The sequence below is a fragment of the Balaenoptera borealis genome (assembly GCF_965194805.1).
Source record: "Balaenoptera borealis genome assembly, chromosome: 2".
Lineage (NCBI taxonomy): Eukaryota > Metazoa > Chordata > Mammalia > Artiodactyla > Balaenopteridae > Balaenoptera > Balaenoptera borealis.
In genome coordinates, this window is record NC_138867.1 from 125541550 (window position 1) to 125555085 (window position 13536).

Consider the following 13536-nt stretch of genomic DNA (forward strand, 5'->3'; position numbering starts at 1 on the left):
AGAAAGCACTATATAATGCAAAGTGGGATAACATCTACCTCAGTGCCTAGCACTCTGTCTGGTATTCTGTTGGCACTCAATAGTGATTCTCAAAAACAGAACTTAGGGTCAGGCATATAAGGAAATGGCCTATAAAAGTCTTTATATGACAGGGGGATCATGTTATGTTTAAAATTCAGGATACTTATACATGTGCACACATGCACACAAAGTTGTGGAATGTATAACTCAAGGTGGAGAAATTATGCAGGATTCATATTTGCTTCACTATACTCAGTATTTCTCACATTCTCTGAAACATATTTCTTTATTGCTTTTCTTGTGAAAAAAATTGTTTTTCTTATGAGAAACGTCTTTTTAAAAATTCTAACTTAAATGAAGTTTGGATAAGTGATCCAACTGGAAACAAGGCACATACACTCCGAGGTTATTAACAAAATATTAAACATATATTTTATTTGTAAGTCAGGAGAGACACAAATCACTTGTCAGCTTTAGAGATCACAGATTTAATTAAATGAATGGAGCTTAGACCACAGCATGAAGGATGGACATAGCTTTGTTGGGTTCACGGGGGAGAAGAGAATCCCTAGGAGTCTGGCTGAGTGGAACTGCAGCCTGAAAAACAATGGTGGGCTGCAGTTTGTTAAGAATTCAACATACAGACTTCAACTCTCCACCCATCCATCCATCCATCCATTCATCCATTATTCACACATCCACTCACTCTGCAAATAAGTATCTAATATTTACTGTTAAATAGGTGAGGAGGATGCAATTGTGAGTGAGCCACACCATCAAGGTCACTGCCTTGATGGAACTTAAGGGGAAGTCTAGCAATAAAGAAATAAAGTCATCAAAAAAAGGAAAACAATGTAAAATTGTTATCAAGTGTCACAAAATACAAGGGAATGGGGCTTGTTTAAATAGAGGCTGGAAAAGCCTTCCTTTTCAGGGAAGATCAATTTAGATGGAGAACTGCAGGCAGCGAGAACAGTGTGTGCAAAGGTCCTGTGGTAGGAAGAAGTTTTGTTTCTTTGAAAACCTGAAAAAGATCAGTGTGGAGGAAGCTTAGGGATCAAGGAGGGAAATGGCATGAGATGATGCTGGTGAGGTAGGGCTTTCAAAAAGGACATAGGTTTAATGGGGGGAGGAAGCCCCACAGACAGGCTGACTTCTGGCTTCTGAAATCAAAGACTGTGAACAGGGCCAGAAAATGAGAATTGAAGCTAGGGCTCCGCCAGTGATATAGCCAATTACCACTTACTCTCTCCTGCTTCCAAGGTATTGGGTAAGAATAAGAAATTTCACCATACTGTATTGTCAGGGGGAAGGATTTTTTAAAGATACAGATCAATGAGGTGTTGAGACAAAACCTACATATATGGCAAAGAAGATGTGCTAATGAGGTCAAATACAAACTCCTACCACACGTGATCTCCAAGCCCCTCAGGAGCTGGCCTCTGTCAGTACATCCACTCTGTTAGGTTCTATCACATGTTGCCTCGTATTTTATATGGTGGCAAAACTAAGAGACATGTAGTTCTAGCCACCTATCAGGATCTCTGGCCACTAAGCCTTTGCAAAGATGTTCTCTCCGCCTTCTCCTATGTTCACCTGCCACTGACTACCATCCTCTCCATTGTCAAGCCTCAATCAAAGGGTTTTTCCCCTAGGATGCACTACCTGACTTTCCAGCAAATTCTACCTGCTCCCACTGTAGCTGAAACAATGAATTGTTCTACAAGAGTTGGTTTACAGTTCATCGGTCTCCTGACTAGACCAAAGACTCCTGTAGTCTTAGAACTATGTGTCTTTTGATCTTTTTACCTTATTCCCATCTTCGATAGCTGTTAAATATTGGTCAAATGAATGGCTGAAGGGTGGGACATAGGAGGTTGTATTATATATCAGAATGATAAAAAGGCCATCTGAGTCAGAAAATTATGTGAAGTGGTCGGAATATTGGACTTTTAAGGAAAAAAAATTTTAATTGAAGGCTACTGTAATCTACCACGTTAACAGTAATTGCAAAATTATAGGAGGCAGTCCTAGGACTGTGCTTCTCAAACTAGGGTGCACATTAGAAAAATATAGATTCCCAGGCCCTGCTCTAGGCCAACAAATATGTATTTTATAAGCTCTATAAACGGCTCTCAGGCAGCCATCAGCCAGCCCAGCACCAAGTCACAGACAAGCACCAGGAACCACTGCCCCAGACACAGTGTGAAGGCGACAAAAGCTTCTCCAGCAGGAGCTTCATACTAATAATAATCTTGGTAACTATAAGAGCTCCCTCGCACAGCTCAGTGCTTTTCTGATGTTCTTTATCTTTCTAGCAAAGAGCTGAAGTAAGCTGGTTTAGGGAAAGGGGCCAGTTACTGCCTGAACTGAGCCCAGCCATGAAATATGACCGTCCTCCTGCCTGGGGGCATCCAGTCCTGAGCCACTGGGGATCATCACTTCCTTCAATAAGCATCAAATATCAACAAAGGGGAAAAAGCTATCTCAGGCCCCTTGTACATCAGGGGTGTAGTAAGAGGTGACCCAAGTGGAATTAACATCATTGAGATGGCATCGTTAAAAACTGTTCAAATGCTAGTGAAATAAGCTTGACTCAATCATATCAGGAACCTAAACAGAGCACAAAGATGAATTGTAGCCTGGGGTAAGTTTCAGAGATGGGAGTAACAAGACCCTTGCTCTATGCACTATAGTATTAATATTATTATTTGTCTTTATCGTGTAGAGCAGAGATATCAAAACCACAACTCACAGAGCTCAAGCAAATGCTGTTCCTGGGGGTCTTCAGCTTGTCCCCTGAACTTTTATTAAAGTGGTTAATAAAACTGCTTTATTAATTTTAACTCTTTCCATGCATGTGGGATCCACTACAAAGGACAACCCAGGCAAACAGTCATCAGACACAGAAGCATCTGAAAGGCAAGTCTTGGACTTGGCATTGAAGAATGATGCAACGACTGACCACTCCCAGGCCACATAAAACCAGACCTCCCTGGTTACAGAACATGCTTGTGTGTGAAGTCATGGACCAGCCGTAGACGGTAACACATTCTGGGGCCCAAAACCAACAAGATGAACAACTCTGACAGCTCTGGTTAAAAGTTACCCTCGACGGTGTTAGAAAGGTGAGCATGGCTCTGAGGGGCCTCTTTGCTTTCTGTTCTCAGTAGCTGAGGCGGTCAGGAACCCGAGAGCTGACGCCCGAGGAGGTAAAGTGGTCTAGATGGGAGCTGACCAATGTTTCTCATGCATTAATAGGTATAAAGGATGATGGTACTTCTAGAGCACACAGGGATAGTCCGGAGGGTATTTGGAGCCCGAGATGAAGCTCTTCAGAGTCTGCAGCACCAGGCCAAGGACTCTGGCTGCTTTGGGCCCTGCACGGCCACCAGGGCTGAGTGCAGCCTGGTATGGCGGCCCAGCGGGGTGCCAGGTGTGACAGCTGCCAAGCTTGGGCTCCACTGGGTTCTCCCATTACTAGGAGAATCGGCCTGACCACTTAACTAGGTATGTGATCTTGAGTTAGGACTTAACCTCTCAGCACCTCAAGTTTTTTATTAGCTCAGAGTGCATAATAACACCTAGCTCACCTCTCAGGGTGGCTGCCAGGATTAAATGAGGTGGATGAAGGGGAAAAGGTGTGTGTGTGTCTGTATGTGTGTGTGTGTGTGTGTACATGTATATATAAAATATCTAACACAGTAAACACCTATAAATATTAGTTACATTTATTCCACTCATTATTTACAGTACTTTAAATTTTTATAAAATGCCTTAAATTAAGAAGCATACTGGGGAGGGATTATTGTTCCCATTTTCCCAATGAGGAGATCTACACAGAGAGACAGATGACTTTCTCTAAGTGACAGCATTGATTAGTTTTAGTTGGAAGTAAATCCAGGTCTCCCATCTCTTGGCACCAAACTGCTTTCCACCTGAGGCCACTGCACCAATAGTGCCTGAACCGTATGCCAAGTGGCTCTTTCTGACAGGGATGTCCTCTCTGTTTGACACTGCATCTGACAGTTCCAGAGCAGGAATGGCTGACTTCCTCTGCGGTGGGAAACTTCAGGAATCCAATCACTTGTAAGCCACTACTTATAAAATCAGTGGATTAGACCTGCCCCTTATGGCCTGAATGTGTTAATGCAGCTCACAAAGGGACCTGATTTACAATCCAGGGTAGCAGAGGCCCTTGAAGTTTGATAAAGTCCAACCCTTTTTCCTTCACTAGGATATGACAATGATTAGAAAAGTCAAGTATAAAAAATCAAGAGTTTGTGAGAAAATGGGAAAGAGACAGAGAGAAACAAAGAAAAGAAGGAAGGAAGGGAGTGAGAAAAGACAGAGGTACAGAGGGGACAGGGGAGCAAGAGAGGGAAGGGAGGAGGAAATAAACTTATAACAAGGTATGCTGTTAAGAATGGCTGTGATTCAAACTAGAATAGAAAATGCAAGGACAGGATCTTGAACTTAAGCCGGTTGGAGATGCTGGTTCCCATTTTAGTTTTCCTCACCTAGTCTTCAAAGTAAAGAACTTAAATTACCACGTCTGTCTGAGCTAATGAGAATACGCCTCCCAGAGAACCCAGAGCCCTCCATGGATTTCTTCCCAGTCAGTAAAATCAGCCCCAGAACAGTACTTAGGACACATCTGTTCTATACTCTGCAGACATGCCAGCAGCTCAGAATAAAAACTATAATCCTAGGAAGAGAAAAAGAGAATATAAACTGAAGAAGGAGTCTTCCTCAATAAAATCTTTTAGTACCTGTGTTCAAATCACAATGCGCAGACTCTGACCTTCAGTGGGGACTCAAGATCCTTTCCAAGTCCAGATGAAGGCGCAGGTGGTTATTTAAAATAAATTCCCATCTAGGTAATTAGATTTGACTCCCTAAAAACACTCCCATGCTTAAGAATACAACAGGATGGATAGACTACACAGATGAAATCTTGTAGCTTTTCTTCCCCAAAGCAGCATCATTTAAAGAAGACAGAGAAAAGGCTTTCTAAGATAGTCCTGGTCGCCTCAACATGGTATTTAGGAAAAGGTACTGAATAGGCTTTCAGGAGACCAGAGTTCTCATCACACCTCTGCTGTTAAATATGCAACCTTGGGTGAGATGCACAGGCATGAGTTTGAATTCTCCAACGAACACTACCTGTGTCTGGGAGAGTGACTTCACCTCTCTGGGCTTCAGTTACTTCATCTGTGAAACGGGGGACAATGATATCTTTCTCTCAGGGTGCTGGTTAGGACTATGGGGGTTCCTATATGTAAAGGGCTGAACTCTGCTTGGCAATTTATAGATGCTTAGTACATGTGAGCTGCTATCATAATTATTCTTCCTTTCAATCGTAACTGGCCACTGTACAATGGCCCTCTCACAAATATTCTAGAAGAACTGAACTAACACTTTGTTAATCAAAATCTAACAGACCTTGCCATAAAGGGAATTCCAGAGGCGCCAGTCCCCAGCCAACCCCCAGCAACTGTTCTCAGCTCCTGCCACCAGCTGCCAAGGTCAGCCAAGACTTCTTCTTTTAAACCCACTCCCACAGGACAAGTTCCCACGGCCCCTCCAGGTCACTCTTCCTCTGGAAATAAGGCTCCATGAGCAGATAACAATCTACTTGCTCTCCTCCAGCAGGAATGCGGAGTGGGTGGCAAGGTCTCAAACCTGCCCCCAAACTCACCCTCCCTGCCCAGTGCATGGATCTGTTTCCAGGCCCCTCAATGACAAGCATGCCATGGACATGGAGAGAACGAGTAAGGTCAGGGAGGAAATAAGACTTCTTGAAGGGCAATGCAGTTTCCTGGCTCTGAGTCTTTACTGAAACAGGGCATAGTTGTACAGGGCTGGCTATTACAAACCTCTGAACTGCTACAGATGAATCTCAAATACATCCCTCCTTTCTCTCACCACCCAAACATACTTATGACCAAGTGTGCACCATGGAGGCTAATGGTGGGGAGTGGGTGGGGAGGAGAGTGGGGAGGGGAGAGTTGGGGGGGGGGGGCACTCCCTTCAAAGCACAGCCCACCGAGCAGAATGCATAATGAATGGCAAGTACTGTTGTCTCTTTCATGTGTTTGGTTTGGCCCTGGAAGGACAGACCACAAGGTAGGAAAGCAGTAACGCAGAGGAAGCAGTAGCCAAGGGCAGGATTAACCAGGGCAGGATTAACCAGGGCAGGGTGGCAGCTCCCTCTTCGGAACTAGAACATCAAAGCCAGCTGTGTGCATTCTTCCCCCCCAGAACTTCACGTTCACCATTTTGAAGACGTAATTATCGAAGGGCCAGACAAGTGATGTGCCCTGCCCTGGGTCAGGCTGGAGTGGGGGAATGAACCGTGGATGGCATCTTAATCCCAGCCCCCGATAACACTCTCCCAGTCTTTAACAGGGGTCCAGACACGGATAAGCACGAGTGGATAACCAGACAGGGAACCAGAGGAGGGGGAGGGGAGGGATGACACAGCGATGGACAGAAGGAGCCCCAAAGCCATTCCCACCTCAAGCAGGAAGGTCTGCTGGGCCTGTGAAGCCCAAACCTCAGTCACTATTGTGCTATTTTCATGATACTGGACAGATCCTGGTACAAACTGTACTGTTATTTACTTAATATTATCCTGAAATAAATATATTTTAAAAGTAAACACTGTCTCACTCCCATAAATTCTAAGCCAGTATCACTTACCAAAAATAGACAGTAAACCTAGGAATGAATACAATAAAAACCTCATGAAATTTTGGCTCCATTCTCTGCCCTCAAAAGGGTTCTGAAGGATGAGCTCAGATCTGCTACCTTTGTTAGAAGGAAGATTACCCAGTGTCAGGGTGGGGCGGGGAATGGAGGGGTGGTATTCAAGACAAAGTAGCACTATCCTAAGACTCTTTCCTTGACCTGCTCAGAAGGTTAGAAAAATAATTAGAAAGGGGACAAAATTTCTCTCTTTGTGGTTCAGTGTTATTGAATGTCCTCTTCCAGAATCACCTAAAATGACCTAATGTAACAACAGGACTACCATCCCTGCTCTTGAAACATGGACTGACATGGACCAACGTGAGCCAACATGGGCTTGAGCAGTGTCCAAAGCAGAGTCACAGGGACGTCCCAGGTACTGGGCAGCACAGCACACGGAGGAGGTTATTGGAATGAAGGATCACCGTTTCAGAAGGTTAGGGAGGAGGAGAGAGAGGGGCAGGGTGGGTAAATCTAGTGTGAGAACAAGCATGCCTTATCATAGAATAGGATGTGACAAATCTGGGTATGAGAAAAAAAATGTGGTCCGTCTTTAGCTGGGCTTTGGGGAAGGAAAAATGGAAAGGTTGCTGTCTGGATGGAAACCAGCCCTAATCACAGTCTGCAAAGCCATTCAGTATTTAGGTAGCGACCAAGGGAGTCTGGAAGCCAGAGCTGCCTTGGCATCTCTGCTACTAACTCATTGTGTGATTTTAGGCAAGTGGCTTGATCCAGCTCTGGGCCTCAGCTTCTTCAGCTGAGTGAAGGTGTAGCTCTCTAAAAAGGCCCGTTTACGTATCTGTAAAGTACAGATACTAATGCCTACCTCCCCGGGCTACTGTGAGAATTAAATATCATGATGCAGGGTTGGGGCTTAGAAAAAGCTCCATGGGTGGCAGGCATTACAAATATTACTACTACTACTAATTTCATGATTGTGCTACCACCTCTATTTATTGCTCTGATTATGTACATGTACAATTAAAGGCAAATCCAAATTGCAGTATAAATGTAAGGTAGCTACTACTATTACATATAAAGTGCCTGAGAAATGTGTTGCTCAGGACAGAGTATAAAGTAGAATCTAGATTGAAGAAAAGTCAGTGCTTTAGAGATCCATTCATGGCCACCTTTGGTCTGGGTTTATAAGAGAGTTTTGTGTTGTGTTTGTTATTTGGGTTTTTTTTTGTTTTGTTTTGCATTGTTCCTTTTAGGCCTCAAATCCATGTGTTATGGGTGAAAGCTCTCTGTCCCGTATGCACACTAGGAAACTGGGGTCCAGCTATGTTCAAACGGGATCCTGTGTCCCATTAGCTCAACAGCCTGTGTAAAAGCCAAGCGCCTACTTCATCAGGAAGGAGGGCCTGAAATTTCAACCAGGTCTTGATTCTAGGGATAAACAGGTTTAATAATTCATTCCTGAAACGTACACTTGTGTGACTACTGGCTGTGAAGATGTTATGTTAGGTGTACGGGAAGGCAAGGACAAAACAGTCGGAAAAATTAAGCCATGACCACAAATAATAATGTGAAGTAAAAAGAGCGAGGGTAAAACTATAGAGGCAGTGAAATGATCAGTAGTTGCCAGCAGTTTGGGGAGGTAGGGGGTGGGAGGGAGGGGTGAATAGGTGAACAGACAGAGCACTGAGGGTTTTCAGGGCAGTGAAACTATTGCGTAAGATGCTTTAATGGTGGATACAAGGCATTATGCACTTGTCAAAACCCATAGAAAGGTACCCCCAAAATAGAGTGAACCTTAGTGTAAAACTATGGGCTTTCATTAATAATATATCAATGCTGGTTCATCAACTGTAACAAATGTTTACCACACCAATGCAATATGTTAATAAAAGGGGAAACTTGGGGGGGGTGAGTGGGAGGGAGTACATGCGCACTCTTACTACTTCCTGCTCAATTTTTCTGTAAACCTAAAAGTGATCTGCTATACAGTGGAAACTAACACACCATTTCAAAGCATTTATACTCCAATAAAGATGTTTAAAAAAAAAAAGTGATCTGAAGAACAAAGTCTATTAATTAAGAGAGAGAGAGAGAAATGGGAGAAAAATCCTCTGGTAGAAATCAAAGAAGGGTCCACAGAGGCGAGCCGAGGTGGGTCTTGGGAAAATGGCTAATCTGGACACACAGGTACGACCCAAGGCAAGTGGGGGAACGATAATTCATAACTATAGCATTTACTGAAAACTTCTTACATGTCAGAAACTCTTAGAAGCTTTATGTACATTTTGTTCAATTAATCCTCAACGAAATGAACTATCTGCTGTTATTCTCCCCACTGGGTTGATGAAGACATGGCAGCTTAGGGGGGGTTAGTGCAGGGTCTGGTGTCACATAACCAGTCATGGGGAAAACCAAACGTATCAAGTCAAGAAATGCATTTCAGGGGAAAACTGTGGAAATGGGTGGGGTCCCTGATGCTTTGGATCCTGGAAGAAGGGGATGCAGACAGTGGCTGGCTATGGGGTTTGACCTTTACCCCATAGGTCCTGGGGAGCCGTGGAAGGATTTTGAGAAAATGAGTGAAATACAATCGCAGGGTTAAAAAAAAAAAAGCTGACAGAATGGCCATGCTGGAGATAAAGGAAGGAACTGGTTAGAATGTAATAGCAAGCGCTGTGGGGGGTGGGGGGGAGGCCGGGAAAGGAAGAAAAAGCAACAAACTGTATCACTCAGGATGCCAGGAAACAGATGAAATACTCAAATTGGATTATTAAAGTGCACTTAACAAAGGGATTGTTTAACAAAGCGTGGGCAGGGTTTAGGGAGATTAAATGGATGGGCGCATCCAGAGCGCACCAAAAGCAGGGAGAAATGCCATCCCCAGGCCCAAGGAGGCCAGAGGAGTGATTACCGGAGCTGAAGAGGGCAGCTGTACGGAGAGGGCGCCTGCTGTGACCTCCAGCAGAGGCACGTCGTCGCCACCCCACAGCAACCCAGCAGCGAGGAATCAGAGGGAAAACACCCTGACTTCGTGGTCCACCCTCCCACCAGTCCCCAGTGGTGCCACATCACCTGAATCCAAGCAGGAGCCCAAGGGCAAAGGACCTACTGGTGCAGCCCAGACAGGTCCAGGGTGTGGAGCAGGACAGAAAACCTGGGCGAGGGCAGCTGAAGAGGCAAACAGAGAACATCCAGCCTAGTCCCCGAACATCCAGCCTAGTCCCTGAACATCCAACCATGGGACACAGTTTAATAAACTGCAATACAGCCACACTGTGGATTACGGTGCAGCTACTTTTTAAACAGGTTAAATCTATATCTTGAACTGAAGAAATATCTAAAATAAGTAAGTGGCAGTGTGCAAAATACGATACTGTTCTTGCAAAAGCAAGCAAACAAATACTATTATTATGTTTCTGTGTGAGCAGGGTATACCAAATCTGTCAACATTAGGTAGGGTAGGGGAAAAGGATGCAAAGGGAGGAGGTATAAGGAACTTTTTTCTTTTCTCTTTCTCCTCTATTTACATACATTATGTCACTAGTTGCACAATGCGTATGCCATTTTATAACTTTTAAAAAGGATTTAATATAGAAAATTATAAAAAGGAAAAAAGAATAAGGAGTTTGCTATGGTCCAGATGACAGCAAGAGTATGGATTAGAACATGTATGGCACACTACAGAGGAAAGCTGGAATCTAATCAGCAACTGAAGGGGAAGAGAAAGTGACGTGCCACTATTTACAGTAGCCAAGGCATGGAAGCAACCTAAGTGTCCATGGACAGAGGAATGGATAAAGAAGACGTGGTATATATACACAATGGAATATTACTCAGCCATGAAAAAAGAATGAAATAATGCCATTTGCAGCAACATGGATGGACCTAGAGATTATCATACTACGTGAAGTAAGTTAGACAGAAGAAGACAAATACCATATCACACCACTCATATGTGGAATCTAAAAAATGATACAAGTGAACTTATTTACAAAACAGAAACAGACTCACAGACATAAAAGACAAACTTATGGTTACCAAAGGGGGATAGGGGTGGGGGAGGGATAAATTTGGAGTTTGGGATCAGCAGATACAAACTACTATATATAAAATAGATAAACAACAAGGTCCTACTGTACAGCCCAGGGAACTATATTCAGTATCTTGTAATAAACTATAATAGAAAAGAATCTGAAAAAGAATATATATGTGTGTGTGTATGTGTGTGTGTGTATATATATATATATATATATATATATATGAATCACTTTGCTGTACACCTGAAACTAACACAACACTGTAAATCAACCATACTTTGATAGATAGATAGACAGACAGATAGATAGATAGATAGATAGATAGATAGATAGATAGGAAGTGAAGTGCCAAAGGTAAATGACATTTCAAGGCAGGTAGGCCAGGAAGAACCGATGAATAAAAATGCAGAAGAGAAACGAGTCACAAAGTTGGGGTGTGAGAGTATGAGGAATAATTTTGAGGTGCTGGTTAGCCACACACCAAATAGGCAGGAATGGGGACTTGAGATTTAACAGGCTGGTCCGAAGCTGATGGATGGAGTTGAGTTAACCCTACACTGAGATGGCTATACCAACTGAAAGGCAATGAAGGGTAGTACGGACGCCTGGAATGGTAGTCAGGACCTGGATTCTGGTCCCAGCTCTGCGAACCCAAGCAAGGCACTTTGCCTCTCGGGACTGCTGTCCACTGAATGGGACCCTCTTCCCTCTTTTAGAAGCAGCTCTCTCTCCACTTTGATCATGTGTGCCTGGCAGCTGGCTTTGACTGGGCCTTTGGAATGACAGGAAAGCCCAGTGAATTCCCGCTTTTGCTTCTCGGAAACAAAAAACTCTTTCACTAAATCTGAAAGCCAGCCAAAATGCAATCCCCAGAGGAGCAACGCGGGCTTGGGCCTTGGAATGTGTGAGCGGCACCTTCAAATGACAGGCAATTGCTCCCCATCTATTTGTGAAGGCCACAGGGATTTTTCTCCAAGTCTGACCTTATACTTTTCAATTGGCCAGCGCTGCCTGGGGATTGTGGTTGCAAGCACACAACCACTGGCTTCTGCAACTTCCTAAAACTGGCCCGTGGTGGATGCGTCGACAACGTACGGCTGCCGTGTTGCAGCTCACACCACGTGGCCACAGAAGGGGCCCTTGGAGAGAGAGCATGGGAGGGAGGGACTATTTCAAAGAGCAGAGATGCTCTCGGTTTGCTCTGCCAAGGAGTCCAGACGTCAGAGATTGGGTCTGTACAGGACAGCAAAGGGGCCTGCCTCATCAGTCACTTTGCAGCTAAAAGATCTAAGCGGTGAATCTGCCAGGGCAGCTCAGTGGAATGGTGAAAAAGAGAAGGGCTTTACAGTCACAGCCCTGGCTGTAAAATGAGGACAATGATATCTGCTCCAAAGGACTGAGGTCAGGAGTCAAGCCCAAATTCTGGTGCATGGTAGTGCTCAAGAAATGCACGTTTCTTTCAAAGTTGGACTCAAATCTTCTCATGTCCACATCTTTCACCTGGATGCCTACCCACTCTCACTGCTATCTTTGAAAAGTAGCTTGACTTTTCACCTCTTTTTAGTTTATATATAGGCCTTAACCACCTTCCTGTAAGAACCCAAACATACTTCCTAAGGAGTATGGGAAGCAGAGGAGGTGGGGCATTCTCTCTTTTTTCTGGCTCTCTCTTGACACAAGAAGCAGACAGTGGTGATGACTGACTCTCTGGGTCACAGCCTTCTGGTACCTGCAAACCCACGGCTCTGCTTTCGTTTGATAGATCGGTGGTTAAGCACTGACTATTTTTGACTCTTAGGCCCCAAATTTCTCCAAGTTATCTTGACAGAGAAAACTGCAGATGCTCTGAGAACAAGGACTTCAGGAGACCAGGCAGACCTGGAATGAAATGAACCCTTGAAATAAATATAATTGAGGCACCACTGGAAAATTACCAGAACTCAAAAATGAGACTAGCGGGCAGTTAATCCTGTGACAAAAGGTTTCTTCATCTTCAGTGAAGGCTTCACCCAATCGGCACCTCCCAGGATATATTCAAGACTGCTTTCTATTTGCAAATGCTATGCTGACATTACAGGAATTGATTCCCTGTGGCTAAGGGCCCGCAGACTTCATCCCTACCTGCAAAGCCATGAGTTACCCGCTTCTCTTCCCAATGATCACTGGTTCACATTCTGTGATTCTAACACCAGGAGAATAATCTTTTTTGGAATAGTTCCAAAAACAGTCTGTTCTTTTATGACGTGTCTCTGCTCAGAAATGTTTCCAAAAGTGCTAAGGCAACTGAAGTTTACAGTTGCAGGTATTTTCTGCATACCAGAGTAAGATGTGTATTGTGACATGTATTAAATTGTGTCTAAAAGAAATAGCCAAGGAGTTAGGACCTTTGCAAGTCTCTTCAAGTCATCTCAGATGCAGCAGGTTTTCATCTATGTGTTATGAGTTGTGTCTGTTATCCCAAGTCTTTTCATCTTTCATTGATCATTTCATTCACTTGAGGTTAGACCATGGGGCATATAGTTTAGTTGTCTTCTGATAACCCTGTTTCCTTGACACCCGTTCTCCCTAAACCACTTACTAAGGGAAAGCACATTAGTTTAAAGTAAAGGAACAACATGCCTTTTCATTCATTTATTTATTTATCCATTCGTTCCTTCATTTAACGTTTGTAAATGCCTCCTTTTCACAGTACTAGGGATACACGAGTGAACAAAATTAATTCCCTGCCATTGCAACTGTAGGAGTTGAAACAGCAAAGAATAAGTCA

General features: G+C 43.8%; 1 protein-coding gene and 1 long non-coding RNA gene across 3 annotated transcripts in view; one reads left to right on the forward strand and one right to left on the reverse strand.

The window, feature by feature from the left end:
• Positions 1 to 13536, forward strand: part of LOC309624596 — a 467785-nt gene that overhangs the window by 200607 nt on the left and 253642 nt on the right. The window lies entirely within an intron of this gene.
• DPYSL3 (dihydropyrimidinase like 3) overlaps positions 1 to 13536 on the reverse strand; it is a 114484-nt gene that overhangs the window by 38128 nt on the left and 62820 nt on the right. The gene's annotated exons all lie outside the window — the stretch shown is intronic.